The sequence below is a fragment of the Bos indicus x Bos taurus genome, chromosome 2 (genome assembly GCF_003369695.1).
Source record: "Bos indicus x Bos taurus breed Angus x Brahman F1 hybrid chromosome 2, Bos_hybrid_MaternalHap_v2.0, whole genome shotgun sequence".
NCBI classification, from domain to species: domain Eukaryota; kingdom Metazoa; phylum Chordata; class Mammalia; order Artiodactyla; family Bovidae; genus Bos; species Bos indicus x Bos taurus.
Window position 1 is genome coordinate 126,964,918 of NC_040077.1, and position 24,036 is coordinate 126,988,953.

At 50.6% G+C, this 24,036-nt stretch overlaps 1 protein-coding gene across 1 annotated transcript in view; it reads right to left on the reverse strand.

Annotated features, from left to right (window-relative positions):
• MAN1C1 (mannosidase alpha class 1C member 1) overlaps positions 1-24,036 on the reverse strand; it is a 151,575-nt gene that overhangs the window by 34,534 nt on the left and 93,005 nt on the right. The gene's annotated exons all lie outside the window — the stretch shown is intronic.

A 24,036-nucleotide genomic window follows, 5' to 3' on the forward strand; every position in this document is an offset into this window, starting at 1 on the left:
TCTGACTCAATTCCACTCTTTATTTTATGCTAAGAAAATAGATGTTCCTAAATATTTACCCAGGGAGGTATTTATTGCAGTAACATATAATGGGTGAGAAAGTGAAAAGTGGGAGTGTTAGTTGCTCAATCGTGTCTGACTGTTTGTGACCCCGTTGTAGCCCACCAAGTTCCTGTCCATGGAATTCTCCAGGCAGGAAGACTGCAGTGGGTAGCCATTCCCTTCTCCAGTGGATCTTCCCAACCCGGGGATAGAACCCAGGCCTCGTAGGCAGACCTTGAAGGAAGATTCTTTACCATCTGAGCCACCAGGAAAGCCCCAAATATAATGGGTAAAAGTTGGGGAAAAAAAAGCTCCAACTCCAGTAACAGGGGATCAGTTATACAAATTGTGGTTTATGTACAAACGAGGACATTATGCATACATCCACACAAGTGAGAAAGACTTAGTTGGGGAGGTAGCCATAGGATCTGATAAGCTAGAAAAGTTAAATTGCAAAAAAACCCCACAAAAAAGCAGAGTATAATTTCTTTACTGTTTGCCAGTATGGACAAGCTGGTACAGAATTAAGTCTGGCAGGAAGTGATTCAGTGGTTATCTCTGAGGGTGAAGATTACAGGTGCTTTTTGATTGCTTCTAGCTCATGGATTAGTTTTATAACCAGAAATTTATTTCTGCCTTAAAAAAAAAAAGGAAAGACAGTTTGAGCAAAGAAACCAAACACATACACAGACTAAAGAGTCCATGGCCACCCCTGGGCTTCAGACTCCTGTCTTGGGAGTAAAGGCAGAGAACACTGTACCGTTTCCCCCTCACAAGCCGGACAGAAAAGCAACGAGGAAGACCTCCCCATGTGGGACAACAGAGCGTGGCTTGTAGAGGATGGTGAAGGAGGAAAGGAGGGAGAAAGAGATGTGCTTGGTGCCACCTGGAGGGCTTCCTGGAAGAGATGGCAGGCTCCCATCAACTCTGTACTACAGCCATCACAGGCAGCAGCAATTTCCTTCAGGGACTAGGGGGTAACTTAAGAGGAGTATTGTTCCTTCAGAGTACTCCTTCCCCCAGATGCTGCCAGAGCTGGCCAACGGGTGCGGAGCCCCACTTGAGTTTGAAGCACGGCTCTGCGGGCCCTCCTGCATTCAGAGCTAATGTCTGATCTCCTTAATTAGTGCTTCCCTGACTGCTCACTTGTGTTGACTTTGCAGAGTAATGCCTATGAAACTCAAACACTTAACCACCTCTCTAAGCTGGGCAAGGTCAGATAAAAGGCATGCCCTGGAAAAGGATGGGAGGTAGACCCAGGAGAAGTTGGCAGAAAGTTAAGTCTGGAGGTTAAAGAGCCATTTCCAGGAGGAAGGGTTTTGCAAGGAAAAGTAGAGGGTGGGGAGGGCTGGCAGGGGGTGGGGGAAAACGACTCACTTCCAGTCCAGAGACGTGTGTCCTGGGATGGCTTTGCTATTTGGGTTGAACTAAATTTCCAGAATATCAACCCCTCCCACACTTAAGCATTAATAGGAAAACACACTCGAAGCCAAACAAAGTCGATCTTTTCCTGGTTTATCCCGGCTGCTTCCAGGCAGGTGTCCAAGGCCGAACACAGTTCGTGGGAGCTCTGGACCCTCCTGAGGTGTTCAGGCCTTGGGACACAGATGGGCCACACACGGACGAGACATGCCCAGACCCAAGGGTGCTGGCCTGGCATCCACGCTCCAGGCTCTGATGCCTTCCCTTCACCACAGGGCCTCAAACCTGAGTTCTTAAGGGCCTGGAGGAATTCCTGAGATCCCCGCCTTGCCTCACCCCAGGATTTCATAGACGAGGACCCCAGAGAGATCCCCTTCAAGTTTAGGCCAAGGGAGGAGAGGAGCCCAGGGCTGGGCCACATGTAATGTGTTTTCTGTATGAGGGCGTCTCGATTCGCTGGGAAACAATTTCAGATCTGCTAGCTGAGCCTTCTTCCTGGTGGGGCCAGGAAGCTGCTCTGATCAGTGAGGAGAAGAGAAGCCCAAGCTGCGTGTCCTTCAGGGCCAAGGGCGAGGCGGCCCAGAGTATCTGATTTCTGGATCCTGTCCCCCAGCTGCTGGCTGTTTTCACCCCGTGGGCCCTCCATCTCCTGGTCTGACCCTGAGCCCAGAGGCCTCGGGACCTCAGCTGGGCCGGGAGGGCAGCCAGGGAGCCTCGTGATCAGCTGTCCTCCCAAACACTCCCGAGGCCGCTCACTAAGAGATCTGTTGGCAGGGTTCTGCCCTGGCTCTCAGCTTCCTCTCACCCCGCCCCCAGCCACCACCCTGCTGGGCCGCAGGCCAGCAAGTCACTTATTGGAAAGCTTTTCGTTTCAGGCCAGAGGTTACCTGGTGGCCCGGCCGCCAGGCAGGAGAGAAGGCGTGATACCTTCTCTGTATCTGCACCTGTGGCCTGTCTGGGGTAGCTCCCCCATGGAAAAAGAGGTCTGTCTGTTCAGTCAACAGGCCCATAGACTGTCGGGAAAGAGCCAGAGGGGCGCAGAGAGTCAGGCAGCTGGCTCGGCAGCTTCCCTGGGCTGCAGCAGCCCACGCCCCCAGCTCTAGCTCTGAACTCTTGTTCACAAAGGACACCGCTGGCTCCAGTTTCTGCCGGGGCAGGAGGCAGTGGTGGTGGTGGTTCAGTCGCTAAGTGGTGTCTGACTCTTGTGACCCCATGGGCTGTAGCCTGCCAGGCTCGCCCTATCCATGGGATTCTCCAGGCAAGAATACTGCAGTGGGTTGCCATTTCCTCCTCCAGGAATAGAGGCAGTGGGGTCTGTTAAAAAACAAAGAAACAAACCACAGCTCTGGGTTCAAATTCCAGGCTGGGGCAGCAACATATCCCCTCTAAGTGCCAAAGTTCTCATCTGTAAAATGAGGTAAAGGCCCCTGGGCCAGGGTACTGGGGAGCCACTGAAGGTTCCTGAGCTGGGACGAGGGTATCATATAATGCCCAGCCTAAATGCACGTGTACATGTCTGGCCTGGAGTAAGCGCTTAACATATCAGTTTACTGCTCTTATTTCTGGGGTCCCTTAGCTCACCTTGAAATTCTGGCCTGGCCCAGGGAGGCATGGGTTCACATTCTGGCTACATTAGGTACTAGCTGTGTGACAGGGCAAGTCACTGTACCTCGCTGAGCCTCATTTTTCTTATCTGCAAGATGAATACAGTAGGACCAACCTGATAAGGCTGCTGGGAGGGTTAAGTGGGGCGGTGGATGAAAAGGAGCTGGCACGATGATGGGTACACGTGAGCTTGCCCCTACAAGCAAAAATGTGACCCTCTCTGTCCCCAGCTGGCCCTGGGCAGCCCCTCCACCAAGTCTTCTAGGGTCACTGAGGCCTTGTGATACTCTTGCATTTACTGGTCTCTCACCACCCTGTGGGGCACTAGACACAGCTTGTAAAAGTCTTGACCTCAACTTAAAGGAAAAGCGTCACATGGGTCCCACCTGTGTCCGCTGCCTCCCACCCCTGACTTGGCTGTGCTGCTGCTAAGTTGCTTCAGTTGTGTCCGACTCTGTTCGACCCCATAGATGGCAGCTCACCAGGGATTTGGGATTCTCCAGGCAAGAACACTGGAGTGGGTTGCCATTTCCTTCCCCGATGCGTGAAAGTAAAAAGTGAAAGTGAAGTCGCTCAGTCGTGTCCATCTCTTAGCGACCCCATGGACTGCAGCCTACCAGGCTCCTCCGTCCATGGGATTTTCCAGGCAAGAGTCCTGGCGTGGGGTGCCACTGCCTTCTCCGGACTTGGCTGCACACCTGCCTCCGAAAAGGTCTACCTGCCTCCCGGGCCTCTCTGATTCACCCTGTACATTGTCACCTTACCTGTCTTCCTAAAACCAGATCTACTGTGCCCCTCCCCAGCTCAGGAACCTGCAAAGGCTTTGCAGTACCCACGCAACAATCAGGGACAGGGGGTGAGGCCTTTTGGGTCTGAGTCCAGAGGATCTGGCTAATATCATCTCCCATCCAGCTCCGCTTCCTGGACACAGGCTGCGTGCTCTGCCCTCCCTACATTTGCATGTGTGGTCTCCTCTGACAAGAGAGCTTCTCTGTGCATCTGGGCATACGCAAAGCCTTCACCTTCTTCAAGGTCACCTCCCACTGGCAGCCTTCTCTGATTGCACCCAGCCAACCTCTTCCTGCCCAGAAAGCCTCCATAGAACTTTCCCAGACCTCCCATTCGGGTGACCTTCTGTGAGTTCCTTGAGGCCAAATGCTCCCAGGGCTTCTTTCACACCCCTTCCCTGCTACCCCAAAGGCCAGAGCCCCCAACCCCAATGCCATCCACCATTCCCTGCAGCCTCAGCACCTGCCCTGACTTCTGTGATACTTCTGCAAACTCTGCTAAGAATTGCCTTGCCCATCCCCCCTTCTCCTGCGGATCTAGAGCCCACCCAGGGCCTCCTCGGCCAGGAAGCCACAGTGATCCTACCCCCCACAATCTGCATGAGGTCTCACCCTCCCTGAGACGTCCTCACCAGCCCCTCGGGGCCCACCCTCGAGGCTTGTGCACTCTCATCTCCACAAGTGCTCCACTCTCACCACCATAATGGAGCTGTCAATTTACTGCCCTGTCCTCTGTAACAGCAGGGGCTCAGCCTGCAGCAGGGTCGCCTCCAGGCTCAAGAGACAGCTGCCAGTGGAGTGGGCAGGCAGGAGGGAGGAGACCCGGCTGGCCCATCTCCTGCATGGACTCCCTGGCCTTGCTCTGGCTCTGGGCTGGGTCTTGGCCTTCAGGACGCTCCTCTTCCTCTTGCTTCTCCTTCTCACCCTGTGGTTGCTTCTTTCTAGCTTCTTTGCTGGTTCTTCCTCATCGCCAGGCCTTGAAAGCGTGGGGCTCTGTCCTTGGGCCTCTCATCTGTTCTACTTCCTTTTCTTAGTGACTCAATCTGGCCTCACGGCTTAAATACCATCCACGTGGTGCTGATGACTCCCAGATTTAAATATCCACCCAGGACCTCAAGCTCCGGCCCAGACGCACTATTCAACAACGCCTTACTCACACTTCCACTTGGAGATCTAGAGACATCTCGCCTATAACTTGTCTGAAGGCAAATCCTGCCCCTCCCTCCCAACCTGTCCCTCCCACAGTCTTCTCCCCTCCGTGAATGCCAACCCCCTCCTCCGGAGAGCTGTGGCCCCAAGCCCTTGCCTCTTCATCTCTCACCCCCACATCTTGTCCCGCAGCAGATTTTGGCGGCTCTGTCTTCATAAGAGGTCCAGCCTCTACCCCTCCTCACGCCCTCCGGCCTTCCACTACAGAAATGCAAGTCGTGTCATGCCTTTCCTCTGCTCAAAACCCTCCCAGGGCTCCCCACCTGCCTGGAGGGCTGTGATCCTGCCCTGGCTTCCTCTCTCCGCTTGGCCTCCCTATCTTCATGCCAGCTGTTTGTTGCTCCTGGAGCCCTCCAAGCCCTAGAGCCTTGGCCTTGGCACTTGTGATAGCTCTTCCCTCTCTCTATCTTCAGCACCTTAATCCCTGGCAACATCACACACGGGTCTGCTTCCCTGTTTACCGTCTTCCCCAACAGAGCGTAAACTGCTGGAGGGGAGGCTCTGTTTTGTGCACTGCAGTCCTCCACTGCCTAGAACAATTCCTGCCCATCACAGGTGCCTGATGAGTATTTAGGAATAATGGGGCCCCTTCCCGGGGCAGGGAAGGCTTCGAAGGGGCTGTGGCTCATTCATATCTTCCCATGTTCGGCTACAGTCTGGCACCCAGAGGCATTAAAGGTAAATGTGTGGGTTGAACAGACTGAACCTATCACGTGGGCATCTTCGGTGACCACGTCCAGGGAAGCTTAACTCTGTGCTCTAGGTTCTGGTGCCAATCGACAGAGGAGACCCTCCCAGCAGGCTGTGGCCAGATTGGCCAGAATGGTTGAGCGGGTCACACCACTGCCCTGCACAGAGCTATCTATCTCACTCTATGTCAGGCTCTACAAGGGAAGGACCCTGGGACCCCACGGCCTCCTCCCCTGAGGGCTGCCTGGCCATGAACCACCCTGCCCTGCTGGACTGTGGTTTGTATCACTTCTCCAACTCTGCCATATTGATGATGATGAGGTTTTTATGTGACATTGTATTAGCAAAGAGAAATGGGTCAGGCTGGGCAACATAAGCTCCAGAAAGAACATTTAGATAGAAAAAAAAAAATCACCCAAGGCGTAGCCTATTACCACAATATCCCCAGAGCCAAATACTAATGGTTGCATTTAATTTGATGATACAATCCAGAGACTTTTCTTAATCTGTAAAGCAACAACACAAATGTCTTTCTCAGCTTCCAAAGAAACCAACGTGGCTGTGGGGCAGGTTGAGTTCCCAAAGATGGATGCCATAGGACATCCTATCCCACAAGAGAACCTCTGCCCACAGCTCCTCTCCTTGAACCTGGCTGCAACTTCGTGACTACCTGGAATAACAGAACAAAGCAAAATGGATGATGTGCTAGTTTTCAGGGCCAGACTTTAAGGAACAGGCAGTTTCGACTTCCTGTCTCTTGGAATGCTGGCTCTTGGGACCAGCCACCATATTGTAAGGAAGCCCAAGAGAGCCCACAAGGAGAGAACATGTGGAGAAGCCATACGTACGCTATCTGATGGACAGCCCATCTGAGCTTCCAGTCAACAGTCTGCATCCATTCCAGACATGGGAATGAAAAATCTTCCAGAAGGTTCCAGCTATCAAGTTACCTTCAGCCTTCAAGCTTTCCCAGGTTAGGGGCTGTATATCCTGGCAGGGAGATAAGCTGTCCCCATTGTGCCCTTTCTGAATTCTTAGCCCACTGGATCTGTGAGCATAATAAAACCACTGTTTTAAGCTGTAAATTTTGGAGTAATTTGCTATGCAGCAGTAGCAGCTGGAATGTTCTGCCACATGGGTTTCTATGCGGATGAATTAAAGCGATATCCCCACTACCCCAAAGCACATTGTTTAAAACTACCTGAGGTCTTCTGTGAAAGAGTGAAAAAGGAGAGTGAAAAAGCTGGCTTAAAACTCAACATTCAAAAAACTAAGATGATGGTATCTGGTCCCATTGTTCCATGGCAAATAGATGGAGAAACAATGGAAACAGTGACAGACTTTATTTTCTTGGGCTCCAAAATCACTGCAGATGGTGACTTCAGACATGAAATTAAAAGACCCTTGCTCCTTGGAAGAAAAGCTATGACCAACCTAGACAGCATATTAAAAAGCAGAGATATTACTTTGCTGACAAAGGTCTGTCTAGTCAAAGCTATTGCTTTTCCAGTAGTCATGTATGGATGTCAGAGTTGGACTATAAAGAAAGCTGAGCACCAAAGAACTGATGCTTTTGAACTGTGGTGTTGGAGAAGACTCCAAGGAGATCCAGCCAGTTCACCCTAAAGGAAATCAGTCCTGAATATTCATTGGAAGGACTGATGCTGAAGCTGAAACAGCAATACTTTGGCCACCTGATGCGAAGAACTAACTCATTAGACAAGACCCTGATTTTGGAAAAGATTGAAGGCAGGAGGAGAAGGAGACAACAGAAGATGAGGTGGTTGGATGGACATGAGTTTGAGTAAACTCCAAGAGTTGGTGATGGACAGGGAAGCCTGGGGTGCTGGAGTCCATGGGGTCACAAAGAGTTGGACATGGCTGAGCGACTGAACGGAACTGAGGTCTTCTGGCTGCATAAAATATTTTAGGGATGAGGACTTCCCCATTTTTATCAGGTCTGGGTTATTTGTTTTCCTCCGGGAGGAATTTTTTCCTTGAAGCTTTCCATAATGATTAGTTCCTGGATTACATAAAGTTGTGTTCAGGGGCTGAGTATTTCCAGGAAAAGGTTTCTTGGTGCCTCCAGAAGGACTAAAGATATTTTTAAGGAAATATTCTTGGAATCCAACAGAATGTTCTTACGAGAAGCTGATTAATAAAAGGTGATCAGATCTGACTGTATCACTGCCCTTTTAAAAAGCTCTCAAAGCCTCCTGTTCTCCAAGTTCAAAGTCCTGGGCACAGTGTGCAGGTTGCCTGGGGTCCAGGCTTGGCACCCTCCCTAGTCTCACCTCCCTTTTGCTCTCTTTGCACGTGATGCTCTGCCCAGAGCAGACCACTAGCAGCTCCCCAAACACCCTGCAGTGTCTGCTGATGCGAGCACTGTCTTTTCTCAGGATGTTCCAGAACCACGAAGCAGAGCTGACCGCCCCCTCCTTTGCAAGCCCAACTCGCTCTGCAGCAGGCGCCTCCGTCACAGCACGGTCCACCCTGCATCTGACATCTTGCCCATGAATCATCTCTGCCCATGAATCATCTTTGCCCGTGAATCCTGGAGGGCAGTGGCTGGGTCTGACTCTTCCCAGGAGCCCCAGCATCCATCCTTAGGCCAGGCACCAAGAAGGCAAGAACAAATGGCTGCTGCATGAATAAATGGCTGGTGGCAATACCCACAGCACTTTCTTAGGGATTTCCAAACATTTCACAAGCTCTTTCGGCCTCAGAGAAAACACAGTGCTCATAGCAGCAGCCAGTTATCCGAGGAAAGCACTGTCAGAGGGACATGATGGGCAGCTGCTGACATTAGGGCCCTGGTGGAACTAATGGCTTCCTGCATCCTTCCCAAACACATGCCATGCTTTGCAGCCACAGGCGGCTGGAGAATGCTTGCTGTGGCTGACCGCCGGATGACGTTTACTGCGACGAATGGCCAGACACGGTTCACTGAAGCAGCCTGCTGGACAGGGTTCCTCATTGGAAAACAGGGTGTGTTTAAAAATGTTAATGTTTCGTTTGTTTTTAAATAAGAGCTGGGGGTGCAGGCTGACCTGGAAACTGGCATTCAGACAATTCCCTGCAACAGTGCTGTGTAACAAGCTCTGAACTGCCTTCATCTCAGAACACCTCATAGAGAAGAAAGGCAGATGGAGAAGCTGGAACTCAGGGCGCTCACAGCTGTAACCAGACTTTTCCGACCACGTGACTTTACAGACTTGGTTTTAACCCAGCTTCATCCTTTCCCAGCTGTGTGATCATGGGCAACTGACTTAACCTCCCTGGGGCTCAGAAAAAATGGGACAATGGGGCCTCCTTTTGAGGACAGAGTGGCCAGTTGAGATGGATGTATACCAGAGTACTCAGCAGGCGCTCAGTACCAGAGAAACTGATACCCCCAGCACACAGTAGGTGCTCTGTGCACAGGGCTGTTATCATAAGGCTCAGTTCTGGCAGAGGAAGGCATACCCTTGGCCCAGCAGGAAAGGATGGCACAGGCTACGTGCCAAGCAGGCAGGAGCTGCGGGCTCTCAGGAAGGCAGGACCAAGCTGGCCAGGCACTCTGGCATTTTTAACACACTTCTTGCCTCAACAGGAAGAAGAGCAAAAGCCGGAGTCCTGGCTGCTCACCCCAAGACACCTTAAACCCAACCGCTGCTCTGTGTAGCTCCTGAGGGCAGACCCAGAGTCCCTCCATGGTCTAGCTTCCCCCTGCAAATTAGACGATTGCTCAGTACTGTCCCTTCACCTCCATGGGAAGGGTAAACATCCTTATTCCATCAGCCTTGGTCTTATCCATGTAACCCTTTTTGGCATCATGGTGGGAAGGGAATTAAAATCGGCTCTGACTTTAGGCTCGGCCCTGAGACTTGCCAGTGGGATTAGTGGACATGACTTGAACAGAGGTTTGAAATAAGCTAGCATGGGTGGATTTGCCCTCCTGCGTGCCCACCTTTCACCAGGAGAAGAACAAGTCTCAAACAGTCACTGGTCCATGAAGGATGACAGATGGATGGAGCAGACCTGAGCCAGCTGAGCGCAGCCTAGATAAACCAAACCCCAGCCTATTTGCAGCCACGTGAACAAAAAATAAATGCTGACTGTTGTCTGCCACTCACTGTGGAGTAATTTTTTACATGGCATTATTTTGGAAATAGATGACTGATATAATGCCCTTTCAGTACTATTTCTTAATAGTCTTGGCATGTTTTCTGTACTCTAGCTAGACTACAGACTCTATGAGGTCCACCTTTTCTTACCTTCCAGACCTTTATTCTGTCTGCTTGGACGTGCCTCCTCTAACCCAAAGTGTCTCCACAGATGGCCAAATCCAATGTCTACTTTAAGTCCTAGAGAAAATGCTGCTTCCTACATGAAGACATCCCTGATTGCCCCCACCTGGACCTGAGGTCATCCTCCTCTGAATTTTTATTAAGTCATCCTCCTCTGAATTTTTATTAAAAGAACTGCTTTTCAGCTTTCATTACAGAAATCTGTGTCCTTTTCTCAAGTCCCTCCCAGGCAGTGAGTGTCTTCAGGGCAGAATCTAAGCCTGTTTAACTGAAGCTGGCACAGGCCCTGGAGAGTAAATGTGTCACTGAGATCTCCTGAATGATGCCCTCCACCCACTGCCTCCCATCTGGATGATGAAGACTCTGGAGAGCCAGGGCCCCTACAGGAGGCTGTTCCTAACATGGTGGCAGGTGTGGAGGGGGTTGGAGGGGGAGGGCAGACCCCAAGTCCATGAATCTCTGAAATCCTGGCCCAGGGAGGACACCCAACTGAAGTTCACTTGTGGGATGTGGGATTCTCCTAAATGCCAACCACAGAGGTTAACAAGAACAGCTGTAGACAGCGCTCCGTGCTGGGCACAGCCTTATATGTTTACACACATCTTTTTTAAGCCTTGTGAAAACTCTATCATTGTCCCTCTTTTACAGGTAAAGATGGAAACTTCAAGAATTAAGTCACTTGCCCCAGGTTCATTCATTTACCCGAAAACACACTGTGGAGTCAGGCTGGGCCTGGTGCTGAGCACAGTGGGGAGCGGACGGTCCCCACCCTCAAGGCGCTGAAGGTCTGGCTGGGGAGAAAGACACCAGCCAGGTATCACACGATGGCACCGAGTTACAAAGGACCACGTGCGGTAGAGGGAAAGCGAACAGGGGCATGGCCAAGCCTTTGAGTTGAGGCCTGAAGGAGGCACGGGAGGGAAGAGGGGGTCGGGGCAGGCCAGGCAGATACACAGCAAGTAGAACGGAGCGGGGAAGTCTTGGCCTGCTTGTGCAGCAGAGAGCAGGTGTGGGTTGGGTTGGTGAGAAAGAGGGAACATAGTGGGTGGTGAGGGGTGGTGGGCCGGACCACACAGGGCCTTGGGGGCTCAGGAAGCTTCGTGTGGATGGCTTAGGGACCCCAGCTGCCTGGTGTTTTAAAGCGACACATAAGCGGTTGTGTGAAGAGTGTCCTTGAGGGGGACCCAGTGGAGACTCCAGGTAGAATAATCCCGGGAGTGGCCCATCTTGGCTGGGGAGTGCCCTCTAGTCACTTAGGGTGAGTAGGAGGGAGGCAGGGAGCACCTGGGCCTGTGCTTTGAGATACCCTGAAGGCAGCTGGAGACACCCTCCAGCTGGTGGGAGGCTATTTATCAGTCCAGGGTAAGGAGAATTAACCAAGAGCACACGGCAACATCAGCCCGTCACCTCACTTCAGCCCCGTTGAGGGGAGCCCTTAGCTGCCCTCTGAAAGTGCCAGGGCCTCCCAGGCCCATGGACGCAAGGTCACAATGTCATCTTGTATATACATGGTGGGCACACAGAGCTACGCACTGACCGTGGCAAACACAGCCTGCAGGCCAGAACCAAGAGGCACACAGATGCAAGGCTGTGATGACAAGATGAACGACGCCTCCCGGAAAGGGGAGAAGCAAGGAAATCAGAGAGGCCCCATTCACCCCAAGAAGCATAAAGAGGCGGCAGAGGCAGTGCCGGGAGAGCCTGGCACAGAGCTGTGCCCCGGCCGAAGGCCCCTCCCGTCGCTTGGACGGCTGAGCTGCAGGGGACGGGCCAAGCCCTGGAGCCCCACTCACTAGCTGCCTCAGTTTCCTCATCTGTACAATGGAGCAACCACACCTCCACCCTGCAGAACCACCCTGAGGGTCAGAGATCATACCACTTCCTGTCCATGGCCAGCCTCAACTGAACCTGTGTGGAGGCAGATGCGGGCACTCTTTAAACAGCCTCCCAACAACCCTCTGAGGAGGGTGCGATTGTGTCGCTCTTTATCAAGTGGGGAAACTGAGGCTGAGACAGGTCATGGAAGGTTCCCAAGGTTGATGAATGGGGAGCCAGGATTCAACTCAGTCTGTCTGCCTCAGAGACTCTGCATTTCATTGGTGGGTCATCTTGCTTCTGTGCAATTTCTGGAAACTTGGCCAGGTTCAGAGGGCCTGAGAGGGTCCCAATGAGGTGCCCACAGCCACAAGACCCCCAGGCCAACTCCTCAGGGCGTGGCGGCACCTGCCACCTGTGGGAGGGAGCAGTGCCTATGTGAAAGCAGCTGGTACCTCCCGGTAGAAGTCCTGCCTTGATGCGCAGACAAGCCTCCACAAAGCCTTCCCAGATGTCCTCGAGGTAGTGATGCTTTCTCCCTGCACCATTCTGGGTCCCACTGCTGATCACCTGGCCAGGCCAACTCTGGGAGTGTCCCTGCTGGTCTGTCTCTCTAACAAGCAGGAGCCTGGAAGGCAGAGATCCTGCCATATTCATCTTGAGACCATCTACGATGGCTTCCCTGGTGGCTCAGATGGTAAAGAATCTGCCTGCAATGCAGGAGACCTGGTATCAATCCCTGGGTTGGGAAGATCCCCTGGAGAAGGAAATGGCAACCCACTCCAGTATTCTTGCCTGGAGAATCCCATGGACAGAGGCTACAGTCCATGAGGTCACAAAGAGTCAGACATGACTGAGCGACTAACACACACACACACACACACACACACTCACACTCACACTCACACTCTCACACCAGGTGTGCGCAGTAGGGTCTGAGTCAACATAAACAGAATTAACCTGGAGAGAGAACTGAGGAGCCCAGCAGGCAGGGGCAGAGGCCAGACCAGCTGGCCCTCTTCCCATCAGGTCCATGATGGCCCCCCCTGATTCATCCTCAGCATCCAGGGAAGAGGAGGGGGCCGGCTCCCCCTCCTCCACAGATACCTGAGACCTTCCCTTTCCTTAATCCATAGACCCCTTTCAGAATCTGCTAGAAGCCACCCCAACCCCCCCCTTTACTAAATGGACATTTGTATGCATTTTACACAGAAAGTAGCACAGGCTTCCCACTGGCAGACCTATCTGGGCTGACCGCCTAAGTGAGATGGGGGACCCTCTGGGCAGATTTTCATTTCCTACAAAGGATGAGGTGAGGAATTTATTTTGGAGTCAGGGAGATGTAGAAACAAATCCTACCTTACTATTTCTAGCTGTGTGATCTCTGGTTAGCTGGTTTACCCACATAAACCTCAACATCCTCATCTGTGAAATGGGGATAATGTCAGGTAATGCACATTATTAGAAAGAGTGCATTAATAGGTGGACAGGGAAGTTTGTTTTTCCTTTAAATAAGAAATAAGAAAATCAGCTGCAGTAATTGCCTCTGAATCACCTTTCACTTGATTTTATTTGATTTCTTTTAATAGGCAACAGTAATAATGGAAAAAGCATAGGCTTCTAGTCAAAATGTTTGAGCCTTGGCTCTGTGTATTACCAGCTATGTGACCACAACCAGATTCCTTAACCTCTCTGAGCCACGAGTCTGCATTTATCAAAAGGGACTAATAACATCCCCCTTGAAGATGTGGGTGGCTTGATGTGGCACAGAGTCTGGTAGAAAGAGGGAGCAGGAGGGGAAGGGTCCGTGCATGAATGAAACAGGGAGAGCTCCTCACCCACCTGCCCATGTGTACCCACTTCTCATTCCTGGTGCGACAGCCCTGAGCACGCTTCCTGGGTGAGAACTGCTTCTGTTTTAGATCTGGAGCCCAACGCAATTCACAAATGCAGCAGACGTGCCGTGGCCCAGAAGACAACTCCCTCTGCTTCAGAGAAAACACACAGTTCAATTTCCCAAAGATCGAACCTGGGAGCCTTTCAAGGCTTTCCCAGTGAGAGCAGTTCTCGGAATTCTCAGGCGCCACCCTCATGCGACTAAACAATTAAAGCCCAAGTATTTGTCATTCTCAGCAAAGGTTTGCGAGGATGAGTGAGAAAATGAAAAAAAAAAAAATCTGATTTCAGCGGCACAGTTTTCAGAAATGTATGGTAATCCATTTTTGTCAATCCACGGAAGGCGCAGCTCAAATCATTAAAAAGCCATCGTACTTAATCATGCATGGAGAAGGCTGGGCTGTGACTCTCAGATCATTTTCAAATGGTTTCAGGTTAACTTTCAAAAACTGACAGGCAAGCAGGCAGGGGATTATGACAGATGATAATCTGAAGAATTTCTGGTCCTGGTTCTCAGAGGATGAGGGATTTATTTGAGAAAAAATTGCCACCCAGACCTCAGCATGATGGCAACGGTGAGGAAGAGTCCAGGATGGATCACCCGTGACCTCTGCCCTCAGGGAGTCTGCAGCTGCCTTCTCAGAAAGACAGCAAGTTCAGAGCAAACTATTAAGTAAGCAAATAATTGTGATGCATTCTGACAGGGGCTAATAAAAGGCGGAAGTTGATCCAGTGGTTAAGTCTCAGCTGTGAGTGTACAGACCTGGGTTTGGGATTCGTCTTTGCCACCCATTCTGTGACCTCACGCAGGTTCCTGAACCTCTCAGTCTTGGGTTCCTCATCTATAAAAAAGGATAGCCAGCTCATAGGCTCAGGAGGTTACGACTGAGCTCATTCCTATAAATCCTTTCACGTGGTGCCTGGTACTGAGCTCTCTGGTCAATGCTGGCAAAGCAGCTAACTCCTAACTAGGAAGCCTCCCAGGTGACCTCTGATTGGGATCAGGAAGGATAAGTGGGAGTCTGCAGGGATGAGGGGTGGAGGAAGGATGTTCCAGGCAGAAGGCACAGCACATGCAAAGGCCCTGAGGTGAGAGGTTGGCCAGGGAGGAGCACAGGGCGTGTGGGGAGCAGGATGAGGGAGGGAGTGCTGCAAGGGAGTCCTCCTGTGAAGGTCAGTGACTGCTAGGCTGAGGCGTTCAGGCTTTATTGAAGGCGGGGGCAGCCTTTACGACCTCAGAGGGTCAGGGACATCCTGTGTTTTCTTCCAGGTCTTACTGCGTGTTGGTTACTTGTTGAATTCTCAGGGATCGCCTCTCATCAAACTCGATCCAGGCCTTTGTGTAAGAAAAACACCCTCTATTAGGCCCAGTAGTGGTCATGCTTCCCCTCCTCAGGGCAGAGCCGTTGGGGGGAACCACCATCCAGTCAGACACTGCGCTTCCCACTTTTCCCACCTCCCTTATCTTTAGGTGGGGCCCTCTGACCCAGTTCTGGCCAGTGGAATATGGGTGTAAGTTACATACAGACTGAGCCCTGGTCCGTGAAACCTGCTGTGGGATCCTCCGAGGCTGAGGTGACCTTGGGAGTCACAATCTGAAGATGACGGAGCCTCTGTTACCCTGTCCCTGAGGGACCGTGATGGGTGGGGCTCCCTCCTCCTGCCATTTGACTTTACACAAGCAAGAAATAAATGTCTGTTCCCAATCCATACAATAATCTCTGGGTTTATCTGTTACAGCAGCTCGCATTACCTTAAATAAATACACCCATTACAGCATGACTGTGGGCATGTTATTTTGCCTCTCTGAGCCTCAGTTTCTCTAATGCGGAGTGTCATGAAGGGCTAATAAGATGAGATGTGAGGGAACACATTGCTGGTGTTGTGGCTTCAAATCTCTCCGAGAGCTTGCAGGGGAGGGCACTTTGTAGGACTCCTGCTGAGGCAGGGGGAGTGCACGCAGCTAAGGGCTTGGAGATGCTCTGGGCAAGGGGTCCAGATCCAGCAGCAGATCCTGACCTGGACTGGAGACCCTCACTCCGGGCTTTAGTTCTGCCCCTTGGCAGAACTCCCCAACATGGCTGAGGGAGGGGGCTGGGGCCTGGCTCTGTCTCTTGGCTTCTGCTCCCCTGGGAAGCAGTCAGCCCAGCCTCCCTGATGATAACTTGTTCCAGCCTCTCACAACTCATTAGCAGGAAATTGCATGCCCTGCCAAGAAGATGCACGTCTGATTTTTCAGACATGTCAGGTAGACACTGTTATCAAAACCTTGTCATGTCTCTGCACAGCCCCGCATCCTTCTCTGAGGTCCTCCTGGCATGCTCTGTGCTCAGGGCACATGCTTGCTATCTTGGGAGATTGAAGAGCCTTATTCAGTTGAGGATTCCGCCAGCCAGCTTGCAAGGAGCAGGGGCTCGGGACGGAAGCCTGTGTTGGTGGCCGAGGCTCACGCTCCACCCTGCCTCTAAGCCATCCTGCACCCCCAGCCCAGGACTGATGCTGAGACCCGCAGAGGAGACAGAAGAAAGGCCTGAGTGGTCTGTGATGTGCTGAGCTGGATCCGGCCAGAGACAACTTTAACAGGATCCCGGTCATTACGTGTCCTTTTGCGGACAGGGTTTCCTCTCCCATGGACTGGAAGTAGGGATGGAGAATGTCCCACCCCCAGCCTCTGGAGCCCGAAGTTGGGGCAGGGCCACCTCATCCTGTACACATGGCCCCATGGCCCCATGCTTAGGTGGGTGGGTGCAGACATTGACCTTCTCCACCTTCTGTGCCCTCACCTTTGCCCACTGCCCACTGGCCAGCGCTAGTGGAAGGCATGTGAAGAGCTCTCAGATCACCTGATGGAGTAAAGACCATCAACACCCTGGACTCGGCTCTAAGGAGAGACAGAGAAGAAGCAATGACAAGGACAAAGTGCATCCATCTCCACAGTCTTTTCACACAATAATGAACCTGTCTGAGCCTTATATCCTCTCTGAGGAATACCATTACCCTTATTCCACTGAGGAGGAAACTGAAGCTCACAGAGATTCAATGACTGGTGCTCAAGGTAACCCAGCTAACGCACCAGGCAGTAATCTGAGCCGCACCCTGTGAACATCTCATAATAACCACAGTCACTTGCTTAGAAGGTCCTACATACCAAGTCCTAGACCAAGCATTTGGTCAATTCTCCAGCTGACGTCATATGATCTCCATTTCCAGGTGATCTATGGAGGCTCAGAGAGGTTAAGCAACTTGTCCAAGGTCACACAGCAAGCAAGCAGTAACCACAGCCTTAATGGCTATGGTGGTGCTCTCTCTCTATACCAGCTGGCTCACCAGCGAGAAGGGTTCCACCTGGGGAGGGCAGCAAAAGACGGAGGCTACCAGATCCTACCAGGCTAAAAAGCAGCAGACAAAATTGCACACATGCTGATCACCACTCCATTAAAACCCCGAGGGGGCGTGGATTGGATAGGGTGGGATCTGGTAGACAGTTGGGTGGCTGTCTCAGAGTGAAGCAGGGCCTGGCAACTTCTGTTAGCTCACGGTCTCCCTTAGCTGAGTTTTCCTTGTAAGGATGGCTGAGGGTCAAAGTGAAGAGGGGCCAGGTGGGCACAGGTGTGGTGGCTCCTCGGCTCCTTGGCCCCGGCAGCAGGGGGTCCTCCCTCCCTCTCCCAGGTGCAGGAGCCACCTGGCCAGGTAACCTCTCCACCTCACCGCATGCCAGACAGCCTTCAGTCTCAGGCAGAGATCCCAGCAAACCAGCGCCCACTGCGCTGAGCATGTGGAGCTTTTGAAACAGCCAGACTTGCAGAAGAGGGGCCGAGCAGCTGCGACAGCCCAGGCAGTGCGTGTCTGTGGTCCCCCATCCCGGAGGCCAAGGCCAACGAGCTGGTCTCCAATTACCTTCTAAGAGGCCCTCCGTGATGTAGCCTCTGCCCTCTGGGCAGCTCATTACCCACCTCTCCTTTCATGCTCCAGTCACTCTGAGGGCAGCACACAGGACTGCCAAACCTGCTCCCAGGCTGTCCTTTCCACCCAGAATGCCCCCCACCTCCGCCTGCCTATTCTGCAGCTCTGGAACACAGCTCTGTTGTTCTCAGTTGCCCTGAATCCACCCTCCAGCTTTCAGACTGCTACACATCTTAAACTTCTGTTCAAGCAAACACTTCAGGAGAATCCTTCCAGAACTCCTGCTGGAAGGCAAGGTGGGATGGAGAAGGAGGGTGGGGAAGGGGAGAGGCCTCCCGAAAGGGGAGGGGAGGTGGCCCGAGGGTACCTGGCACACCCGTGCTGCAGCCTAGCTGTAAGCTGCCTCTGCAACAGCTCCCGGGCTCTCATGCTGCTGTGCCTTTGCACGTGCTGTACCCTCCACCCAGAAGGGAATTCTACTCTTCTCTATCCGAGCAGCCCCAGCTCCTGTCTCAGGGCCCAGCTGGATACTACACACTCTGCCATGCTACAGAAGTAGGCTCCTTCCTCTATATTTTCTGCACTGCGTATGTCACAATGACGTGTGGGTCCTTTCCTCGAGGAGAACTCTTTAGTGATAAGGGACTTGGCCAATTCATCTTTGCATCTCTTTTATCAGCCCAGAATTGGCCTGGAAATGTCTCATGAGTGAACGAATGAACCTCCTTCTCTAAGACCTCAAGAGGCCTAATTCCCCTCTTCCTGCTGGGCCTTCTTCTCCAGTCATGAGAGGAACAAACTGCCCTTTGTCTTCATACCACGTTGGTATTGACCAGAGTTGGGTTTTAATGGCGCTTTGACAAAAGGCAGCACCCACGTTCATTTTCCTTGGCTAATTACATTTCCCAATTGAAATGCTTATCTCTGGGCTGATGTTAAAGACATAATCAGTTTCCAGAATGGATTCAAAGGAGGTGAGAAGCAAGAAAATAATTAAGCTAACTTCTGATTTAATCAAATAATTAACTAGATTAAATCGGCTGTTTGTGATCTACAGCCCAGCCCAAGCCTGGGGAGTGCATTTCTCTATCGGAGAGATTATTTCTGATTGTTTTAGAGATGGAGAGCCTTTCTTCTGAGTAGTATGTAAAGGACTGACTCCTTCAACTGAATGCAAAATCAGAGTGGCAGGACCCCAGCTTCCTGGTTTAGGTAAAGTATTCTGGGTTTAGGGAAAGAAAGCTTCAAGCAGGGAGGGGTGCTCTGTTTCAGAACCATACCTGGACACTCGTGGCACAAGGGTTGCATTGCTGGCCTTAGTTTATCCATGCCCTCTGCCCTCTGAGCAGGCTTTCCTGCCCTGTCCTCTTATTCGGCACTCAGGCATGTGGCTAACTTTAGCCAGTGATAGCCAATGTGATGTAGGCAGAGGCTTGAAGAAACACTCGCATGGCCATCACTGTGTGAACATTCTGGGACTAGACCCTGAAAAGGAAAGACATGTGGAGCAGAGCTGAGTTGACCAGTTGTCCCAGCCAAGGGTTTCCTAGGATAGTTCACAGTCAGCTGTCCTACTTGAGATCAGCAGAGTCACTTAGCTGACCCAATCTGGAGCTGCTAAACCCTGAAGGCTCCCAGGCTAAATGAAAGCTTAGTGTTACATACCAGTGAGGTCTGCGAGTGTGTGTTATGCAGTGTCATTGGAGGGCTAGATTATCACTCAGCCTGGGATGATCTCTTCTCCAGCCCCAACCTTTAGAAGGTCCTCTCTACCCTCAGTTCAGCATCATTTAGAACCCTGGTAGGTGACCAGTAAATATTGGGTTGGGCAAAAAGTTCATTCAGTTAGTGAATACACTGTTCAATTAAGTTCTTGGTGAAAATGAAAAATGTCTTTTATTTTTACTTTAAACTGAATGAACTTTTTGGCCGACCCAATATTTACACAAAAACTCATCTGATCTTTACAAAGGCTCCTGGGTGGTTGTCAGGAGAGGGATCATTTGCTCCATTTTATAGATGACGGTGTGAAGGCTCCAAGCAATTAGAAGAGCAAGGGATTATGGTTACGGAGAGTGGGTTGGATGAATACATTAGCCTCTATTTCTATCCCTACCCTGAAACTCCACTAAAACAACAGTATAAATTTTTTTTTTTTTAAAGATATCAATTTAGAAGGACAAAACAGAGGAGAGGCAACAGCAACAATCTTGGCCTCTGCTAAAGAGAGAGATGTGTAACACTGAATTAGCAAAGCCGGGAAAGCAGAATCTATGCCAAGATGCTGAAAGCACATGCATCAGGTCTATACCAGAGACCCTCACAGGGTCTGGAATTGGTGGCAAGACCAGGCATCTCTGGAAGGATTTATCGACAGTCATCTTAAAAGGCACTAAGACCCCTTTTCTCCTACATCTACCCAGCCAAGAAAACGTCTCCTTCTCATCCCAGCAGAAAACTAGGGGTTGAGTCTTGAGAGGCGGTAAGCTAGAGGGTCTCTGGACTGTGGGAGACCTGGCAGAGGTGGGGACACCATCCTGAGAGCATGGGGGCTTGGGACTGCCCCACTTTGTCCCCTAGCCCTTCTGCCTGCCTGGTTCTCAGCAAACAGAAGCCCAGAGTCCACTCTCAGAGAGGAGAATGGAAACATCTCAGCGGACGCTGAGCAGCCACAGAAGGCAAAGACCTCTATCTAGAGTTCCCTGTTGCCTCACGCTGCAGTGAGGTATCAGCCAACAAAACCCACTCACCACATCGGAGCCCCAACCACCTTCTTTCCTGGCCCCCATTTAACACGCACACAGCCAAGGGTACCTAAACATTTTAGGGAAAACTCACATGTGCAATAGACATACATACACTCAAATGAACAGGAAAAGTATATTTAGAGGACACAGACTCTGCAGGAAGGAGGAAACTACAAAAAAAAAATCATATCCTCAGAGAGACAAAAGGAAATGTTGCACCCATGAGATAAGAACAGGATGCTCGAAAAAGAACATTCACAAAGCAAAACAACTCTTGGAAATTAACACATAGTCTGACCGAAGAAATAAAAGCCCTACAGAAGAGTTGGATGATAAACTTGAGGAAATTTCCCAGAGTAGAACCAAAGAGAGACTAGGATGGGGAACAACTGGAAGTCTCAAACACTGCTGGTGGGGATGAAAAAAGGTACATTCACTTTGAGAAAAACAGCTTGGCAGCTCCTTACAAAGTTAACCATACACTTAATACATGACCCAACAGTTCCACTCCTGGGTATACACACATCTACACAAAAACTTGTACATGATATGCAAAACAGCATTATTTGTAATATCCCCAAATTGGAAACAACCCAAATATTCATCAATTGGTGAATGGAAAGAACCAACTATGGAATAGTCATACAATGGAACACTGCTGCTGCTGCTGCTGCTAAGTCGCTTCAGTCGTGTCCAACTCCGTGCGACCCCATAGACGGCAGCCCACCAGGCTCTCCCGTCCCTGGGATTCTCCAGGCAAGAACACTGGAGTGGGTTGCCATTTCCTTCTCCAATGCATGAAGTGAAAAGGGAAAGTGAAGTCACTCAGTCATGTCCGACTCTTAGCGACCCCATGGAATGCAGGCTACCAGGCTCCTCCGTCCATGGGATTTTCCAGGCAAGAGTAGTGGAGTGGGTTGCCAGTGCCTTCTCCACAATGGAATACTACTCAGCAATAAAGAAGTCCAAACCGCTATACATACAACAATGTGGAAGAACCTTAAAAACATAACGTGAAGTCAAAGAACATGACACAAGACTACACACTCTATGGTTCTATTTATAAGAGACTCTAGAAGGTTCACACTAAACCAGAGTGACAGGAAGCAGATCAGTGATTGTCTGGGCCAGAAGTTGAAGGAGGGGCATGAGAGAACTTTCAGAGGACAAAATATTCTGTACCGTGATTTTCAGTTCGGTTCAGTTTAGTTGCTCAGTCGTGCCCAACTCTTTGTGACCCCATGGACTGCAACATGCCAGGCCTCCCTGTCCATCACCAACTCCTGGAGCTTGCTTAAACTCATGTCCATTGAGTCGGTGATGCCATCCAACCATCTCGTCCTCTGTTGTCCCCTTCTCCTGCCTTCAGTCTTTCCCAGCACCAGGGTCTTTTCCAATGCATCAGTTCTTTGCATCAGGTGGCCAAAGTATAGGAGCTACAGCTTCAGCATCAGTCCTTCCAATAAATATTCAGGACTGATTTCCTTTAGGATGGAATGGTTGAGGATCGTCATTTTGGTGATGGTTAAAAGCACTTCTCAAGATGCATTGAATTTTGAGAATTTTTCTTATTCTCTTATAAATAGAATCATAGAGTGCGTACTCTTGTGTCATGTTCTTTCACTTAACAGTTGAATTTTTAAGTACACTTAAAACTGGGTGTATTTTATTGTAAAAAATTATACATCAATATAGTTGATTTGAAAGTAAAAAAAGAGAGTTACTGATTCAATTGGGGTTTAAATCAAGGAGATTTCATGAAGAAGGCAGAGTATAAGCTTGGTTTTTTTAAAAGTGAACTTGAGAGACATATGGAAGAAAAGAGGAGTGACCTGTCAAGGAGAGCAAATCGTGTGGGTATGGCTGAAACAGCTGCTGCTGCTAAGTCGCTTCGGTTGTGTCCGACTCTGTGCGACCCCATAGATGGCAGCCCACCAGGCTCCCCCGTCCCTGGGACTCTCCAGGCAAGAACACTGGAGTGGGCTGCCATTTCCCTCTCCAATGCATGAAAGTGAAAAGTGAAAGTGAAGTCGCTCAGTCGTGTCCGACTCCTCGAGACCCCATGGACTGCAGCCTACTGAAACTGCTAGTGCTCCCCTGAAGTGCATTCTCCCCTAATGTCTATAGAAACAGAAACCGCATCTTTATCTGAGCACATGGCCATAAGAATAAAGACCACGTTCCCCAGCCTCCCTTGCACCCAGGTGTAGGCATGCACACAAGTTCCAACTTGTATTGTAACTTGGGGATATAAGTGGAAGTAACTTGGGGATGTAAGTAGAAGCGGGGTGTGCAACTTCTGGAGAGTATGTTTCAAGTGAAGGGATGTTCCGTCTCTCCCCCCTTTTCTCTTACTGCTGGCTGAGATGTGGACATGATGACCAGAGCCAGAGCAGCTACCCTGGACAACACTGGACTGAACGCTCGTGTGTCTCCAAAATTCATGTCAAAACCCTAACCCTCAAGGTGATGGCATTTGGAGATGAGGCTTTCAGGAAGTAATTAGGGTTAGATGAGGTCATGAGGGTGCAACTGTCTGGCGGGATTAGAGCTCCTATAGAGAGCTTGTGCATTCTGTCTCTCCCCTACCAACCCTCTCTTGCTCCTGTTCCTGCTCCGTAAGTCCACAGAGAAGTCATTTGAGATGTAAGCACACAGCAAGATGGTGGCTGCCTACAAACCAAGAGAAGATGCCTCAGAATGAAATCCACCTTGGCAGCACTGTGATCCTGGACTTCCCAGCCTCCAGAGCATTGAGAAATAAGTTTCTGTTGCTTAAGCCATCCGGCCCGTGGTATTTTGTTTCAGCACCTCGAGTAGACTAATACACACAAGACAGACTATGTGTTTGCTTCCTGAGGACAGGCCCGAGCCCCCCTCAACACCCCCATAACCCTTGCACCTAGCTGCAGAAGACTCGTTGTGGGATCTCAGGTATTTGCTGAAGCAAAGAATGAAAGGTTGATGTTGCAGAAACCTGAGGTTTCACAGCCAGAATCTGCCCATCTTTTTGGTTAACAGGTCCCCAAGTTGCTTTCAAGGGTGCCTCCTCTTCTCTCTCACTCCTAGTTCATGTCCTTCTTCATGGAGTGGGACTGTCTAGACCCCCAGCAATGGGAATGAGTGATCTAGACCCCAGCCAACCCATACCTTTCATCTCTTTGGACCTAAGGATATGTTAGGGACAGACAGAGCCATGGGCCCCATTAAAGCTTGTTAGAGCTAATCTTGGGACTTCAAGTGAACAATCAAAAAAGTGGGTCTTTTATACCACACACAAATTCAGTGGATGGAAGATAAAGTAGCTGTAGCCAAATTGCTATCATTAAGGAACAGCCAATCGGAGGCTAAAGCCAACTGAGAGAAAGTAGCACACACAGACAGAGGGGGAATGGAGCCTTGGTGACTTCATTTGATGCCTGGATCAAGCCGTGCCTGAAGTCCATTCAATCCTAGTGATTTAAACTAAGTGATGTAGTAAATGTCCTTGGGGGTTAAACCAAACGGGCTTCGGTCTTTATCTCTTACAACCCAGAGAGTGCATACTGAAAACTGACCTCAAGGGTCAATGTCACCTTTAAAATATGTCATCTTGGGAGCAGTGCTGCCATCTAAAAAGGGGGCCAGGGC